Below are 19,085 nucleotides of genomic sequence, written 5' to 3'. Positions count from 1 at the left end.
CTGTGGAACACACAGAGAGAGGCGTTGGTTGGCCATCACCACAACTCCCCGGCCGCCTTTGTCTCCCCAGTGGAGATTATATTCCTACAAACCACCGCACTAGGTCAAAATTAACCCACCGTGGTGGCTAGATGTTAACGACCTCGCCTGCCATCTCATCTTATCTGGGATTATTTTTTTTTAAATAATCAAAGCGCTTTCATCGAAGGATAAAACCCACTGCATTAAAAAAAAACGGGTATGGGATTTGAGAGTTGGGGAGCGGCAAGGGATGGTAAACATGGGTGATGACAGGAAAACGGAGGGGTCCAGGATTGGAAAGGTTTAAGAAGGGCAGGGAGTAGTGTAGGCGAAACGCTGCTCAGAAAAGACACACATCTCTCAAGGGAGGATCTAGACGTGGCCAGTGAATTTCGATTTAAAGCAGGTCGTGACTGCACGGGATTCATAATCTTGGTTCTTTCGGGTAAAGTCACCGCAGCGTAGTATAAGAAGGGAAAACAATAAAATAATTTAAAAAATATATATACAAAACAATAAAATAATAAAAATATAAAACAATAAAATTCTCACGACGTTTTGACTGCAACACAAGAAGCAATCATCATCAGGTGTGAAACAATAAAACAATAAAATAATAAAAATATATAAAACAATAAAATTCTCACGACGTTTTGACTGCAACACAAGAAGCAATCATCATCAGGTGTGAAACAATAAAATAATAAAAATATAAAACAATAAAATTCTCACGACGTTTCAACTGCAACACGAGAAGCAATCATCAGGTGTGAAGCAATAAAATAATAAAAATATAAAACAAAATAAAATTCTCACGACGTTTCGACTGCAACACGAGAAGCAATCATCATCATCAGGTGGGAAACAATAAAATAATAAAAATATAAAACAATAAAATTCTCACGACGTTTCGACTGCAACACGAGAAGCAATCATCATCAGGTGTGAAGCAATAAAATAATTTAAAAAATATAAAAACAATAAAATTCTCACGTTTCAACTGCAACACGAGAAGCAATCATCATCAGGTGTGAAACAATAAAACAATAAAATTCTCACGACGTTTTGACTGCAACACGAGAAGCAATCATCATCATCATCAAGGTGTGAAAACCACAACAGGAAGACCAAGATGAGAAGGATTACAGTAGCCGAGGCAACGGAAATGCGAGGGCTGGATAAGTCTTCTTTGGTTCTTTCGGTAAAGTCACCATGTAGAATGAGAATAATAAAATAATAAATTGATAAAATAAAATAACACAATAAAATTCTCACGACGTTTCGGCCACGACACAAGCGGCCTTCATCAGGTGAAGGGACGAGACTGTCTGGTAGGACAGCGCTGGAGCGAACACAGCCACAAGCTCAGATCGCGACCTTTAAGCTGTGTGAGAAGAAACAGAGCCTCTTGACAAAGGAATTAGCATAGAATTTAGCATTGAAATGGCTGAGTGATTAGCTTGTGACTGGTCACAGAAATAGCTATGTTAAAGTCAAAGCCTACAACATCCACAGAGGCACCTAGTACAAATCAAACAGGAGAATTTAGCATTGAAATAGCTGAGTGATTAGCTTGTGACTGGTCACAGAAATGGCTATGTTAAAGTCAAAGCCTACACATCCACAGAGGCACCTAGTACAAATCAAACAGGATAATTTAGCATTGAAATAACTGAGGGATTAGCTTGTGATTGGTCACAGAAATGGCTATGTTAAAGTCAAAGCCTACACATCCACAGAGGCACCTAGTACAAATCAAACAAGAGAATTTAGCATTGAAATAGCTGAGTGATTAGCTTGTGACTGGTCACAGAAATGGCTATCTTAAAGTCAAAGCCTACACATCCACAGAGGCACCTAGTACAAATCAAACAGGATAATTTAACATTGAAATAGCTGAGTGATTAGCTTGTGACTGGTCACAGAAATAGCTATGTTAAAGTCAAAGCCTACAACATCCACAGAGGCACCTAGTACAAATCAAACAGGAGAATTTAGCATTGAAATAGCCGAGTGATTAGCTTGTGACTGGTCACAGAAATGGCTATGTTAAAGTCAAAGCCTACACATCCACAGAGGCACCAAGTACAAATCAAACAGGAGAATTTAGCATTGAAATAGCTGAGTGATTAGCTTGTGACTTGTCACAGAAATGGCTATGTTAAAGTCAAAGCCTACAACATCCACAGAGGCACCTAGTACAAATCAAACAGGAGAATTTAGCATTGAAATAACTGAGTGATTAGCTTGTGACTGGTCACAGAAATGGCTATGTTAAAGTCAAAGCCTACACATCCACAGAGGCACCTAGTACAAATCAAACAGGATAATTTAGCATTGAAATAACTGAGGGATTAGCTTGTGATTGGTCACAGAAATGGCTATGTTAAAGTCAAAGCCTACACATCCACAGAGGCACCTAGTACAAATCAAACAAGAGAATTTAGCATTGAAATAGCTGAGTGATTAGCTTGTGACTGGTCACGGAAATGGCTATGTTAAAGTCAAAGCCTACACATCCACAGAGGCACCTAGTACAAATCAAACAGGAGAATTTAGCATTGAAATAGCTGAGTGATTAGCTTGTGACTGGTCACAGAAATGGCTATCTTAAAGTCAAAGCCTACACATCCACAGAGGCACCTAGTACAAATCAAACAGGATAATTTAACATTGAAATAGCTGAGTGATTAGCTTGTGACTGGTCACAGAAATAGCTATGTTAAAGTCAAAGCCTACAACATCCACAGAGGCACCTAGTACAAATCAAACAGGAGAATTTAGCATTGAAATAGCTGAGGGATTAGCTTGTGACTGGTCACAGAAATGGCTATGTTAAAGTCAAAGCCTACACATCCACAGAGGCACCTAGTACAAATCAAACAGGAGAATTTAGCATTGAAATAGCTGAGTGATTAGATTGTGACTGGTCACAGAAATGGCTATCTTAAAGTCAAAGCCTACACATCCACAGAGGCACCCCTTGACAAAGGAATTAGCAGGGAATTTAGCATTGAAATAGGTGAGTGATTAGCTTGTGACTGGTCACAGAAATGGCTATGTTAAAGTCAAAGCCTACACATCCACAGAGGCACCTAGTACAAATCAAACAGGAGAATTTAGCATTGAAATAGCTGAGTGATTAGCTTGTGACTGGTCACAGAAATGGCTATGTTAAAGTCAAAGCCTACACATCCACAGAGGCACCTAGTACAAATCAAACAGGAGAATTTAACATTGAAATAGCTGAGTGATTAGCTTGTGACTGGTCACAGAAATAGCTATGTTAAAGTCAAAGCCTACAACATCCACAGAGGCACCTAGTACAAATCAAACAGGAGAATTTAGCATTGAAATAGCTGAGTGATTAGCTTGTGACTGGTCACAGAAATGGCTATGTTAAAGTCAAAGCCTACACATCCACAGAGGCACCTAGTACAAATCAAACAGGAGAATTTAGCATTGAAATAGCTGAGTGATTAGATTGTGACTGGTCACAGAAATGGCTATCTTAAAGTCAAAGCCTACACATCCACAGAGGCACCCCTTGACAAAGGAATTAGCAGGGAATTTAGCATTGAAATAGGGGAGTGATTAGCTTGTGACTGGTCAGAAATGGCTATGTTAAAGCCAAAGCATACACATCCACAGAGGCACCTAGTACAAATCAAACAAGAGAATTTAGCATTGAAATAGCTGAGTGATTAGCTTGTGACTGGTCACAGAAATGGCTATCTTAAAGTCAAAGCCTACACATCCACAGAGGCACCTAGTACAAATCAAACAGGATAATTTAACATTGAAATAGCTGAGTGATTAGCTTGTGACTGGTCACAGAAATAGCTATGTTAAAGTCAAAGCCTACACATCCACAGAGGCACCTAGTACAAATCAAACAGGAGATTTTAGCATTGAAATAACTGAGGGATTACCTTGTGACTGGTCACAGAAATGGCTATGTTAAAGTCAAAGCCTACACATCCACAGAGGCACCAAGTACAAATCAAACAGGAGAATTTAGCATTGAAATAGCTGAGTGATTAGCTTGTGACTTGTCACAGAAATGGCTATGTTAAAGTCAAAGCCTACAACATCCACAGAGGCACCTAGTACAAATCAAACAGGAGAATTTAGCATTGAAATAACTGAGTGATTAGCTTGTGACTGGTCACAGAAATGGCTATGTTAAAGTCAAAGCCTACACATCCACAGAGGCACCTAGTACAAATCAAACAGGATAATTTAGCATTGAAATAACTGAGGGATTAGCTTGTGATTGGTCACAGAAATGGCTATGTTAAAGTCAAAGCCTACACATCCACAGAGACACCTAGTACAAATCAAACAAGAGAATTTAGCATTGAAATAGCTGAGTGATTAGCTTGTGACTGGTCACGGAAATGGCTATGTTAAAGTCAAAGCCTACACATCCACAGAGGCACCTAGTACAAATCAAACAGGAGAATTTAGCATTGAAATAGCTGAGTGATTAGCTTGTGACTGGTCACAGAAATGGCTATCTTAAAGTCAAAGCCTACACATCCACAGAGGCACCTAGTACAAATCAAACAGGATAATTTAACATTGAAATAGCTGAGTGATTAGCTTGTGACTGGTCACAGAAATAGCTATGTTAAAGTCAAAGCCTACAACATCCACAGAGGCACCTAGTACAAATCAAACAGGAGAATTTAGCATTGAAATAGCTGAGGGATTAGCTTGTGACTGGTCACAGAAATGGCTATGTTAAAGTCAAAGCCTACACATCCACAGAGGCACCTAGTACAAATCAAACAGGAGAATTTAGCATTGAAATAGCTGAGTGATTAGATTGTGACTGGTCACAGAAATGGCTATCTTAAAGTCAAAGCCTACACATCCACAGAGGCACCCCTTGACAAAGGAATTAGCAGGGAATTTAGCATTGAAATAGGTGAGTGATTAGCTTGTGACTGGTCACAGAAATGGCTATGTTAAAGTCAAAGCCTACACATCCACAGAGGCACCTAGTACAAATCAAACAGGAGAATTTAGCATTGAAATAGCTGAGTGATTAGCTTGTGACTGGTCACAGAAATGGCTATGTTAAAGTCAAAGCCTACACATCCACAGAGGCACCTAGTACAAATCAAACAGGAGAATTTAACATTGAAATAGCTGAGTGATTAGCTTGTGACTGGTCACAGAAATAGCTATGTTAAAGTCAAAGCCTACAACATCCACAGAGGCACCTAGTACAAATCAAACAGGAGAATTTAGCATTGAAATAGCTGAGTGATTAGCTTGTGACTGGTCACAGAAATGGCTATGTTAAAGTCAAAGCCTACACATCCACAGAGGCACCTAGTACAAATCAAACAGGAGAATTTAGCATTGAAATAGCTGAGTGATTAGATTGTGACTGGTCACAGAAATGGCTATCTTAAAGTCAAAGCCTACACATCCACAGAGGCACCCCTTGACAAAGGAATTAGCAGGGAATTTAGCATTGAAATAGGGGAGTGATTAGCTTGTGACTGGTCAGAAATGGCTATGTTAAAGCCAAAGCATACACATCCACAGAGGCACCTAGTACAAATCAAACAGGAGAATTTAGCATTGAAATAGCTGAGTGATTAGCTTGTGACTGGTCACAGAAATGGCTATCTTAAAGTTAAAGCCTACACATCCACAGAGGCACCTAGTACAAATCAAACAGGAGAATTTAGCATTGAAATAGCTGAGTGATTCGCTTGTGACTGGTCACAGAAATAGCTATGTTAAAGTCAAAGCCTACACATCCACAGAGGCACCTAGTACAAATCAAACAGGAGATTTTAGCATTGAAATAACTGAGGGATTAGCTTGTGACTGGTCACAGAAATGGCTATGTTAAAGCCAAAGCCTACACATCCACAGAGGCACCTATTTTTATTATTTTATTGTTTCCCTTCTACGTGGTGGTGACTTTACCGAAAGAACCAAGAATAATAATTTTATTGTTTTAATAATAATTTTGTTTTATATTTTTATTATTTTATTGTTTTCCCTTCAACGTGGTGGGGACTTTACCGAAAGAACCAAGAATAATAATTTTATTGTTTTACAATAATTTTATTGTTTTATATTTTTATTATTTTATTGTTTTCCCTTCAACGTGGTGGTGACTTTACCGAAAGAACCAAGAATAATAATTTGTTTTACAATAATAGTTTTATATTTTTATAATTTTATTGTTTCCCTTCTACGTGGTGACTTTACCGAAAGAACCAAGAATAATAATTGTATTGTTTTAATAATAATTTTATTGTTTTATATTTTTATTATTTTATTGTTTCCCTTCTACGTGGTGGCGGTGACTTTACCGAAAGAACCAAGAATAATAATTGTATTGTTTTACAATAATTTTATTGTTTTATATTTTTATAATTTTATTGTTTCCCTTCTACGTGGTGGTGACTTTACCGAAAGAACCAAGAATAATAATTTTATTGTTTTAATAATAATTTTATTGTTTTATATTTTTATTATTTTATTGTTTCCATTCTACGTGGTGGTGGTGACTTTACCGAAAGAACCAAGAATAATAATTGTATTGTTTTAATAATAATTTTATTGTTTTATATTTTTATTATTTTATTGTTTCCCTTCTACGTGGTGGTGACTTTACCGAAAGAACCAAGAATAATAATTGTATTGTTTTACAATAATTTTATTGTTTTATATTTTTATAATTTTATTGTTTCCCTTCTACGTGGTGGTGACTTTACCGAAAGAACCAAGAATAATAATTGTATTGTTTTACAATAATTTTATTGTTTTATATTTTTATAATTTTATTGTTTCCCTTCTACGTGGTGGTGACTTTACCGAAAGAACCAAGAATAATAATTTTATTGTTTTAATAATAATTTTATTGTTTTATATTTTTATTATTTTATTGTTTCCATTCTACGTGGTGGTGGTGACTTTACCGAAAGAACCAAGAATAATAATTGTATTGTTTTAATAATAATTTCATTGTTTTATATTTTTATTATTTTATTGTTTCCCTTCTACGTGGTGGTGACTTTACCGAAAGAACCAAGAATAATAATTGTATTGTTTTACAATAATTTTATTGTTTTATATTTTTATAATTTTATTGTTTCCCTTCTACGTGGTGGTGACTTTACCGAAAGAACCAAGAATAATAATTTTATTGTTTTAATAATAATTTTATTGTTTTATATTTTTATTATTTTATTGTTTCCATTCTACGTGGTGGTGGTGACTTTACCGAAAGAGGGGGGACACCTGAGGGGCCTTAGTAGAGGCGACGCGATTTGGGGCGGCAGAGTAAGGCGCTCGTTCGGAAGGGCACGGAGGCGAGGCCAGAGGTGAAAGTTGGGGGGAAAGAGAATCACCCCCGGGATTGTCCGTCCCCGAACAAGCGCTCGGGGGGGGGGAGGGAGGAGGAAAACTCAGTGGGTGAAGCGACGGCTTCAAGAGCATGAAGTATCGAGCGAGGGGCAACAGCAGTGGGCCGAGATAACCGAGAAACTTTGGGGGAGGGGGGGGGGGTTAAAACACCGACAACACTGACAGGAGCAAGCCAGGAAAGTGGAATGCGTTTTAAAAACAGGGCTGACGGTGGGGTGCGAGATGCGAGGGATGATTTTTTTTTTACTTGAGATGCCGAGACCAGACGGGGTTGGTGGTGGTGGTGAAAGAAAGAAAAAAGGCTGTGGAATGATCCGAGTGTGGTCAAAGGCTGCAGAGAGATAGGAGAGGAGAAATTAGAATTGAAGAAAGGCCGGTGTCAGACTCACTCAACTACTCACCTAGACTCACTCACCTACTCACCTAGACTCACTCACCTACTCACCTAGACTCACTCACCTACTCACCTAGACTCACCTACTCAGCTAGACTCACTCACCTACTCACCTAGACTCACTCACCTACTCACCTAGACTCACTCACCTACTCACCTAGACTCACTCACCTACTCACCAAGACTCACTCACCTAGACTCACTCACCTACTCACCTAGACTCACCTACTCACCTAGACTCACTCACCTACTCACCTAGACTCACTCACCTACTCACCAAGACTCACTCACCTAGACTCACTCACCTACTCACCTAGACTCACTCACCTACTTACGTAGACTCACTCACCTAGACTCACTCACCTACTCACCTAGACTCACCTACTCACCTAGACTCACTCACCTACTCACCTAGACTCACTCACTTACTCACCTAGACTCACTCACTTACTCACCTAGACTCACTCACCTAGACTCACCTACTCACCTAGACTCACTCACCTACTCACCTAGACCCACTCACCTAGACTCACTCACCTAGACTCACTCACCTACTCACCTAGACTCACCTACTCACCTAGACTCACTCACCTAGACTTACTCACCTAGACTTACTCACCTACTCACTCACCTACTCACTCACCTACTCACCTATACTCACTCACCTACTCACCTAGACTCACTCACCTACTCACCTAGACTCACTCACCTAGACTTACTCACCTAGACTTACTCACCTACTCACTCACCTACTCACTCAACTACTCACCTAGACTCACTCACCTACTCACCTAGACTCACTCACCTACTCACCTAGACTCACTCACCTACTCACCTAGACTCACTCACCTACTCACCTAGACTCACCTACTCAGCTAGACTCACTCACCTACTCACCTAGACTCACTCACCTACTCACCTAGACTCACTCACCTACTCACCAAGACTCACTCACCTAGACTCACTCACCTACTCACCTAGACGCACCTACTCACCTAGACTCACTCACCTACTCACCTAGACTCACTCACCTACTCACCAAGACTCACTCACCTAGACTCACTCACCTACTCACCTAGACTCACTCACCTACTTACGTAGACTCACTCACCTAGACTCACTCACCTACTCACCTAGACTCACCTACTCACCTAGACTCACTCACCTACTCACCTAGACTCACTCACTTACTCACCTAGACTCACTCACTTACTCACCTAGACTCACCTACTCACCTATACTCACTCACCTACTCACCTAGACCCACTCACCTAGACTCACTCACCTAGACTCACTCACCTACTCACCTAGACTCACCTACTCACCTAGACTCACTCACCTAGACTTACTCACCTAGACTTACTCACCTACTCACTCACCTACTCACTCACCTACTCACCTATACTCACTCACCTACTCACCTAGACTCACTCACCTACTCACCTAGACTCACTCACCTAGACTTACTCACCTAGACTTACTCACCTACTCACTCACCTACTCACTCAACTACTCACCTAGACTCACTCACCTACTCACCTAGACTCACTCACCTACTCACCTAGACTCACTCACCTACTCACCTAGACTCACCTACTCAGCTAGACTCACTCACCTACTCACCTAGACTCACTCACCTACTCACCAAGACTCACTCACCTAGACTCACTCACCTACTCACCTAGACTCACTCACCTACTTACGTAGACTCACTCACCTAGACTCACTCACCTACTCACCTAGACTCACCTACTCACCTAGACTCACTCACCTACTCACCTAAACTCACTCACTTACTCACCTAGACTCACTCACTTACTCACCTAGACTCACTCACCTAGACTCACTCACCTAGACTCACTCACCTACTCACCTAGACTCACCTACTCACCTAGACTCACTCACCTAGACTTACTCACCTAGACTTACTCACCTACTCACTCACCTACTCACCTATACTCACTCACCTACTCACCTAGACTCACTCACCTACTCACCTAGACTCACTCACCTACTCACCTAGACTCACTCACCTACTCACCTAGACTCACTCAACTACTCACCTAGACTCACTCACCTAGACTCACTCACCTAGACTCACCTACTCACCTAGACTGACTCACCTACTCACCTAGACTCACTCACCTACTCACCTAGACTCACTCAACTACTCACCTAGACTCACTCACCTACTCACCTAGACTCACTCACCTACTCACCTAGACTCACTCACCTACTCACCTAGACTCACTCACCTACTCACCTAGACTCACCTACTCACCTAGACTCACTCACCTAGACTCACTCACCTACTCACCTAGACTCACTCACCTACTCACCTAGACTCACTCACCCACTCACCTAGACTCACTCACCTACTCACCAAGACTCACTCACCTAGACTCACTCACCTACTCACCTAGACTCACTCACCTACTCACCTAGACTCACTCACCTAGACTCACTCACCTACTCACCTAGACTCACCTACTCACCTAGACTCACTCACCTACTCACCTAGACTCACTCACTTACTCACCTAGACTCACTCACTCACTCACCTAGACTCACTCACCTAGACTCACCTACTCACCTAGACTCACTCACCTACTCACCTAGACTCACTCACCTACTCACCTAGACTCACCTACTCACCTAGACTCACTCACCTAGACTTACTCACCTACTCACTCACCTACTCACCTAGACTCACTCACCTACTCACCTAGACTCACTCACCTACTCACCTAGACTCACTCACCTACTCACCTAGACTCACTCACCTACTCACCTAGACTCACTCACCTACTCACCTAGACTCACTCACCTAGACTCACTCACCTAGACTCACCTAGACTGACTCACCTACTCACCTAGACTCACTCACCTACTCACCTAGACTCACTCACCTACTCACCTAGACTCACTCACCTACTCACCTAGACTCACTCACCTAGACTCACTCACCTACTCACCTAGACTCACTCACCTACTCACCTAGACTCACTCACCTACTCACCAAGACTCACTCACCTACTTACCTAGACTCACTCACCTACTCACCTAGACTCACTCACCTACTCACCAAGACTCACTCACCTACTCACCTAGACTCACTCACCTACTCACCTAGACTCACCTGCTCACCTAGACTCACTCACCTACTCACCTAGACTCACTCACCTAGACTCACTCACCTAGACTCACTCACCTACTCACCTAGACTCACTCACCTAGACTCACCTACTCACCTAGACTCACTCACCTAGACTCACTCACCTACTCACCTAGACTCACTCACCTACTCACCTAGACTCACTCACCTACTCACCTAGACTCACTCACCTACTCACCTAGACTCACTCACCTACTCACCTAGACTCACTCACCTAGACTCACTCACCTGCTCACCTAGACTCAACCTACTCACCTAGACTCACTCACCTACTCACCTAGACTCACTCACCTAGAATCACTCACCTGCTCACCTAGACTCACTCACCTAGACTCACTCACCTACTCACCTAGACTCACCTAGACTCACTCACCTAGACTCACCTAGACTCACTCACCTAGACTCACCTAGACTCACTCACCTAGACTCACCTACACTCACTCACCTAAACTCACTCACCTACTCACCTAGACTCACTCACCTACTCACCTAGACTCACTCACCTAGACTCACTCACCTACTCACCTAGACTCACTCACCTACTCACCTAGACTCACTCACCTAGACTCACTCACCTACTCACCTAGACTCACTCACCTACTCACCTAGACTCACTCACCTAGACTCACTCACCTAGACTCACCTAGACTCACTCACCTAGACTCACCTAGACTCACCTACACTCACTCACCTAAACTCACTCACCTACGCACCTAGACTCACTCACCTGCTCACCTACTCATCTAGACTCACTCAACTACTCACCTAGACTCACTCACCTAGACTCACTCACCTACTCACCTAGACTCACTCACCTACTCATCTAGACTCAACTACTCACCTAGATTCACTCACCTACTCACCTAGACTCAACTACTCACCTAGACTCACTCACCTAGACTCACCTACTCACCTAGACTCACTCACCTAGACTCACTCACCTACTCACCTAGACTCACTCACCTAGACTCACTCACCTACTCATCTAGACTCAACTACTCACCTAGACTCACTCACCTACACTCACCTAGACTCACTCACCTGCTCACCTAGACTCACTCACCTGCTCACCTAGACTCACTCACCTAGACTCACTCACCTAGACTCACTCACCAACTCACCTAGACTCACTCACCTAGACTGACCTAGACTCACTCACCTAGACTCACCTAGACTCACTCACCTAGACTCACCTAGACTCACTCACCTAGACTCACTCACCTAGACTCACCTACACTCACTCACCTAAACTCACTCACCTACTCTCACTCACCTACTCACCTAGACTCACTCACCTAGACTCACTCACCTGCTCACCTAGACTCACTCAACTACTCACCTAGACTCACTCACCTACTCACCTAGACTCACTCACCTAAACTCACTCACCTACTCACCTAGACTCACTCACCTACTCACCTAGACTCAACTACTCACCTAGACTCACTCACCTACTCACCTAGACTCAACCTACTCACCTAGACTCACTCACCTACTCACCTATACTCACTCACCTACTCACCTACTCACCTAGACTCACTCACCTACTCACCTAGACTCACTCACCTAGACTCACTCACCTAGACTCACTCACCTACTCACCTAGACTCACTCACCTAGACTCACTCACCTACTCATCTAGACTCACCTACTCACCTAGATTCAACCTACTCACCTAGACTCACTCACCTAGACTCACTCACCTACACTCACCTAGACTCACTCACCTACTCACCTAGACACACTCACCTACTCACCTAGACTCACTCACCTACTCACCTAGACTCACTCACCTACTCACCTAGACTCACTCACCTACTCACCTAGACTCACTCACCTACTCACGTAGACTCACTCACCTACTCCCCTAGACTCACTCACCTAGACTCACTCACTTAGACTCACTCACCTGCTCACCTAGACTCACTCACCTGCTCACCTAGACTCAACCTACTCACCTAGACTCACTCACGTAGACTCACTCACCTACTCCCCTAGACTCACTCACCTAGACTCACTCACCTAGACTCACTCACTTAGACTCACTCACCTGCTCACCTAGACTCACTCACCTAAACTCACTCACCTACTCACCTAGACTCACTCACCTACTCACCTAGACTCAACTACTCACCTAGACTCACTCACCTACTCACCTAGACTCAACCTACTCACCTAGACTCACTCACCTACTCACCTATACTCACTCACCTACTCACCTACTCACCTAGACTCACTCACCTACTCACCTAGACTCACTCACCTAGACTCACCTACTCACCTAGACTCACTCACCTAGACTCACTCACCTAGACTCACTCACCTACTCATCTAGACTCACCTACTCACCTAGATTCAACCTACTCACCTAGACTCACTCACCTAGACTCACTCACCTACACTCACCTAGACTCACTCACCTACTCACCTAGACACACTCACCTACTCACCTAGACTCACTCACCTACTCACCTAGACTCACTCACCTACTCACCTAGACTCACTCACCTACTCACCTAGACTCACTCACCTACTCACCTAGACTCACTCACCTACTCACCTAGACTCACTCACCTACTCACCTAGACTCACTCACCTACTCACCTAGACTCACTCACGTAGACTCACTCACCTACTCACCTAGACTCAACCTACTCACCTAGACTCACTCACCTAGACTCACTCACCTACTCACCTAGACTCACTCACCTACTCACCTAGACTCACTCACCTACTCACCTAGACTCACTCACCTACTCACCTAGACTCACCTACTCACCTAGACTCACTCACCTACTCACCTAGACTCACTCACCTACTCACCTAGACTCAACTAGACTCACTCACCTAGACTCACTCACCTACTCACCTAGACTCACTCACCTAGACTCACTCACCTAGACTCACTCACCTACTCACCTAGACTCACTCACCTAGACTCAACCTACTCACCTACTCACCTAGACTCACTCACCTACTCACCTAGACTCACTCACCTACTCACCTAGACTCACTCACCTACTCACCTAGACTCACTCACCTACTCACCTAGACTCAACCTACTCAACTAGACTCACTCACCTACTCACCTAGACTCAACCTACTCAACTAGACTCACTCACCTACTCACCTAGACTCACTCACCTACTCACCTAGACTCACTCACCTACTCACCTAGACTCAACCTACTCAACTAGACTCACTCACCAGTGTTACTCACACTGTGATGATGATGGCGTTACACTGTGATGGTGGTGATGATGTTACTCACACTGTGATGATGATGGTGATGATGTTACTCACACTGTGATGATGATGGTGATGATGATGATACTCACACTGTGATGATGGTGGTGATGATGTTACTCACACTGTGATGATGATGGTGATGATGGTGTTACTCACACTGTGATGATGATGGTGGTGATGATGGTGTTACTCACACTGTGATGATGATGGTGGTGATGATGTTACTCACACTGTGATGGTGATGATGGTGATGATGATGTTACTCACACTGTGATGGTGATGGTGGTGATGATGATGTTACTCACACTGTGATGATGATGGTGGTGATGATGATGTTACTCACACTGTGATGGTGATGATGGTGGTGATGATACTCACACTGTGATGGTGATGGTGGTGATGGTGTTACTCACACTGTGATGGTGATGGTGATGATGATGTTACTCACAATGTGATGATGGTGATGATGTTACTCACACTGTGATGGTGATGGTGATGATGTTACTCACACTGTGATGATGATGGTGATGATGATGTTACTCACAATGTGATGATGGTGATGATGTTACTCACACTGTGATGATGATGGTGATGATGTTACTCACACTGTGATGATGATGGTGATGATGATGATACTCACACTGTGATGATGGTGGTGATGATGTTACTCACACTGTGATGATGATGGTGATGATGGTGTTACTCACACTATGATGATGGTGATGATGGTGTTACTCACACTGTGATGATGATGGTGATGATGATACTCACACTGTGATGATGATGGTGATGATGTTACTCACACTGTGATGATGATGGTGATGATACTCACACTGTGATGATGATGTTACTCACACTGTGATGATGATGGTGATGATGATACTCACACTGTGATGATGATGGTGATGATGTTACTCACACTGTGATGATGATGGTGGTGATGGTGTTACTCACAATGTGATGATGGTGATGATGTTACTCACACTGTGATGGTGATGATGTTACTCACACTGTGATGGTGATGGTGATGATGTTACTCACACTGTGATGATGATGTTGGTGATGATGTTACTCACACTGTGATGATGGTGGTGATGGTGTTACACTGTGATGATGATGGTGGTGATGATGTTACTCACACTGTGATGATGGTGGTGATGATGTTACTCACACTGTGATGATGATGATGGTGATGATGTTACTCACACTGTGATGATGGTAGTGATGGTGTTACACTGTGATGATGATGGTGGTGATGATGTTACTCACACTGTGATGATGGTGGTGATGATGTTACTCACACTGTGATGATGATGGTAGTGATGGTGTTACACACACTGTGATGATGATGGTAGTGATGGTGTTACTCACACTGTGATGATGATGGTAGTGATGGTGTTACACACACTGTGATGATGATGGTGATGATGTTACTCACACTGTGATGATGATGGTGGTGATGATGTTACTCACACTGTGATGATGATGGTGGTGATGTTACTCACACTGTGATGATGATGATGATGGTGTTACTCACACTGTGATGATGATGGTGATGATGATGATACTCACACTGTGATGATGGTGGTGATGATGATGTTACTCACACTGTGATGATGATGGTGATGATGTTACTCACACTGTGATGATGATGGTGATGATGGTGGTGATGGTGTTACTCACACTGTGATGATGATGGTGGTGATGGTGTTACTCACACTGTGATGATGATGGTAGTGATGGTGTTACTCACACTGTGATGATGATGGTGGTGGTGTTACTCACACTGTGATGATGATGGTGGTGGTGTTACTCACACTGTGATGATGATGGTGGTGGTGTTACTCACACTGTGATGATGATGGTGATGGTGTTACTCACACTGTGATGGTGATGATGGTGATGATGTTACTCACACTGTGATGATAGTGGTGATGATGGTGTTACTCACACTGTGATGATGGTAGTGATGGTGTTACACTGTGATGATGATGGTGGTGATGATGTTACTCACACTGTGATGATGATGATGGTGGTGATGGTGTTACCCACACTGTGATGATGGTGGTGATGATGTTACTCACACTGTGATGATGATGATGATGTTACTCACACTGTGATGATGATGGTGATGATGTTACTCACACTGTGATGATGATGGTGATGATGTTACTCACACTGTGATGATGATGGTGATGATGTTACTCACACTGATGATGATGTTACTCACACTGTGATGATGGTGATGATGTTACTCACACTGTGATGATGGTGATGATGGTGGTGATGATGATGGTGATGATGGTGGTGATGATGATGGTGATGATGTTACTCACACTGTGATGATGATGGTGATGATGTTACTCACACTGTGATGATGATGTTACTCACACTGTGATGATGGTGATGATGGTGGTGATGATGATGGTGATGATGATGGTGGTGATGATGGTGATGATGTTACTCACACTGTGATGATGGTGATGATGGTGGTGATGATGGTGGTGATGATGATGGTGATGATGTTACTCACACTGTGATGGTGATGGTGGTGATGGTGTTACTCACACTGTGATGATGGTGATGATGGTGGTGATGATGATGGTGATGATGGTGGTGATGATGATGGTGATGATGTTACTCACACTGTGATGATGATGGTGATGATGTTACTCACACTGTGATGATGATGGTGATGATGTTACTCACACTGTGATGATGATGGTGATGATGTTACTCACACCGTGATGATGATGATGGTTATGATGTTACTCACACTGTGATGATGATGGTGGTGATGATGTTACTCACACTGTGATGATGATGATGGTGATGGTGTTACTCACACTGTGATGATGGTGATGATGATGTTACTCACACTGTGATGATGATGGTGATGATGTTACTCACACTGTGATGATGATGTTACTCACACTGTGATGATGATGGTGATGATGTTACTCACACTGTGATGATGGTGGTGATGATGTTACTCACTGTGATGATGGTGATGGTGTTACTCACACTGTGATGATGATGGTGGTGATGTTACTCACACTGTGATGATGATGGTGATGATGTTACTCACACTGTGATGATGATGGTGATGATGTTACTCACACTGTGATGATGATGGTGATGATGTTACTCACACTGTGATGATGATGGTGGTGATGGTGTTACACTGTGATGATGATGGTGATGATGATGGTGGTGATGATGGTGATGATGTTACTCACACTGTGATGATGGTGATGGTGTTACTCACACTGTGATGATGGTGATGATGATGTTACTCACACTGTGATGATGGTGGTGATGATGTTACACTGTGATGATGGTGGTGATGGTGTAACTCACACTGTGATGATGGTGATGATGATGATACTCACACTGTGATGATGATGGTGATGATGTTACTCACACTGTGATGATGATGGTGATGATGTTACTCACACTGTGATGATGATGGTGATGATGTTACTCACACTGTGATGATGGTGGTGATGATGTTACACTGTGATGATGGTGGTGATGGTGTAACTCACACTGTGATGATGGTGATGATGATGATACTCACACTGTGATGATGATGGTGATGATGTTACTCACACTGTGATGATGATGGTGATGGTTATGATGTTACTCACACTGTGATGATGATGGTGATGATGTTACTCACACTGTGATGATGATGGTGATGATGTTACTCACACTGTGATGATGATGGTGGTGATGTTACTCACACTGTGATGATGATGGTGATGATGTTACTCACACTGTGATGATGATGGTGGTGATGTTACTCACACTGTGATGATGATGGTGATGATGATACTCACACTGTGATGATGATGGTGGTGATGATGTTACTCACACTGTGATGATGATGGTGATGATGATACTCACACTGTGATGATGATGGTGGTGATGATGTTACTCACACTGTGATGATGGTGGTGATGATGTTACTCACACTGTGATGATGATGGTGGTGATGTTACTCACACTGTGATGATGGTGTTACACTGTGATGATGATGATACTCACACTGTGATGATGACGACGACGGAGGATGCGGAATGATCTCGAACCGACTGCTGTCTGACGCAACCCTTACGCAAGCGCTAAAGACACACAAGCACACAACCTCACGGAGGACCACGCACGGACTCACTAAAACCCAGACTCACCCACGCACGCGCTTATATAGAAGAATAAGAATAATTAATCACGATTCGTTGACTACGCCGCTGTGATGACATTCGCAAGGGAAAACCCCACCCCGTACAAAGATGGCCGCACGTTGCTATGAGCCCTCCCTACCAAGATGGCCGCCCGTGTTATTAGTATGACCTCCCCTACCAAGATGGCCGCCTTATTGAATTCACGTACTGTAACCAAGATGGCCGCCTGATTTCACAAAACTCCCTGACCAAGAACCCCCCCCCCCCCCACTGTTTCATTAACACCCCACACCAAGATGGCCGCCTACGGCTATAACCTGTATAGAGATGGTTGTCAGTTTCTACTGCCATCCCGTACCAAGATGGCCACCCGTTATTTTTTTTAACCCCACATTTCTCGTACTCCTACAAATATAAACCAAACGGATCACAAGTTATAATTTCAGTAGGCTCGCATGACATTGATGGCCGCCCGTGTTATTGTATGACATCCCCTACCAAGATGGCCGCCTTATTATATTCACGTACTCTAACCAAGATGGCCGCCCGATTTAACAAAACTCCCTGACCAAGAACCCCCCATCCCCTCCCCCGTTTTATTAACACCCCGCACCAAGATGGCCGCCTACGCCTATAACCTTCTGTATCAAGATGGTTG

At 43.2% G+C, this 19,085-nt stretch overlaps 1 long non-coding RNA gene across 50 annotated transcripts; it reads right to left on the bottom strand.

Moving 5' to 3' along the window:
- Positions 1-7,710: 7,710 nt before the first annotated feature.
- On the bottom strand, positions 7,711-18,599 carry LOC142907986 (uncharacterized). 50 transcript variants are annotated; one of them, XR_012931525.1, is made up of 21 exons: positions 13,944-14,134; positions 13,651-13,888; positions 13,374-13,595; positions 12,741-12,828; positions 12,506-12,621; positions 11,767-12,054; positions 11,509-11,634; positions 11,305-11,364; positions 11,050-11,219; positions 10,704-10,813; positions 10,520-10,657; positions 10,402-10,463; positions 10,036-10,333; positions 9,792-9,857; positions 9,548-9,595; positions 9,370-9,409; positions 9,102-9,155; positions 8,928-8,981; positions 8,354-8,407; positions 8,108-8,219; positions 7,711-7,987 (listed from the first exon to the last, which is right to left on the bottom strand). It is a non-coding gene; the product is annotated as an uncharacterized LOC142907986 (long non-coding RNA). The 50 variants fall into 50 exon arrangements; XR_012931521.1 differs by lacking the exon at positions 9,370-9,409 and having other exon boundaries at positions 9,534-9,595; XR_012931523.1 differs by lacking the exon at positions 9,102-9,155 and having other exon boundaries at positions 8,928-8,989; positions 9,356-9,409.
- Positions 18,600-19,085: the final 486 nt, after the last annotated feature.

The sequence above is a fragment of the Petromyzon marinus genome (assembly GCF_048934315.1).
Source record: "Petromyzon marinus isolate PM22_M1 ecotype Great Lakes invasive population chromosome 68 unlocalized genomic scaffold, UKy_Petmar_22M1.pri1.0 chr68_unloc.1, whole genome shotgun sequence".
Taxonomy (NCBI): domain Eukaryota; kingdom Metazoa; phylum Chordata; class Hyperoartia; order Petromyzontiformes; family Petromyzontidae; genus Petromyzon; species Petromyzon marinus.
This window is presented reverse-complemented; position numbering and strand designations above follow the sequence as displayed.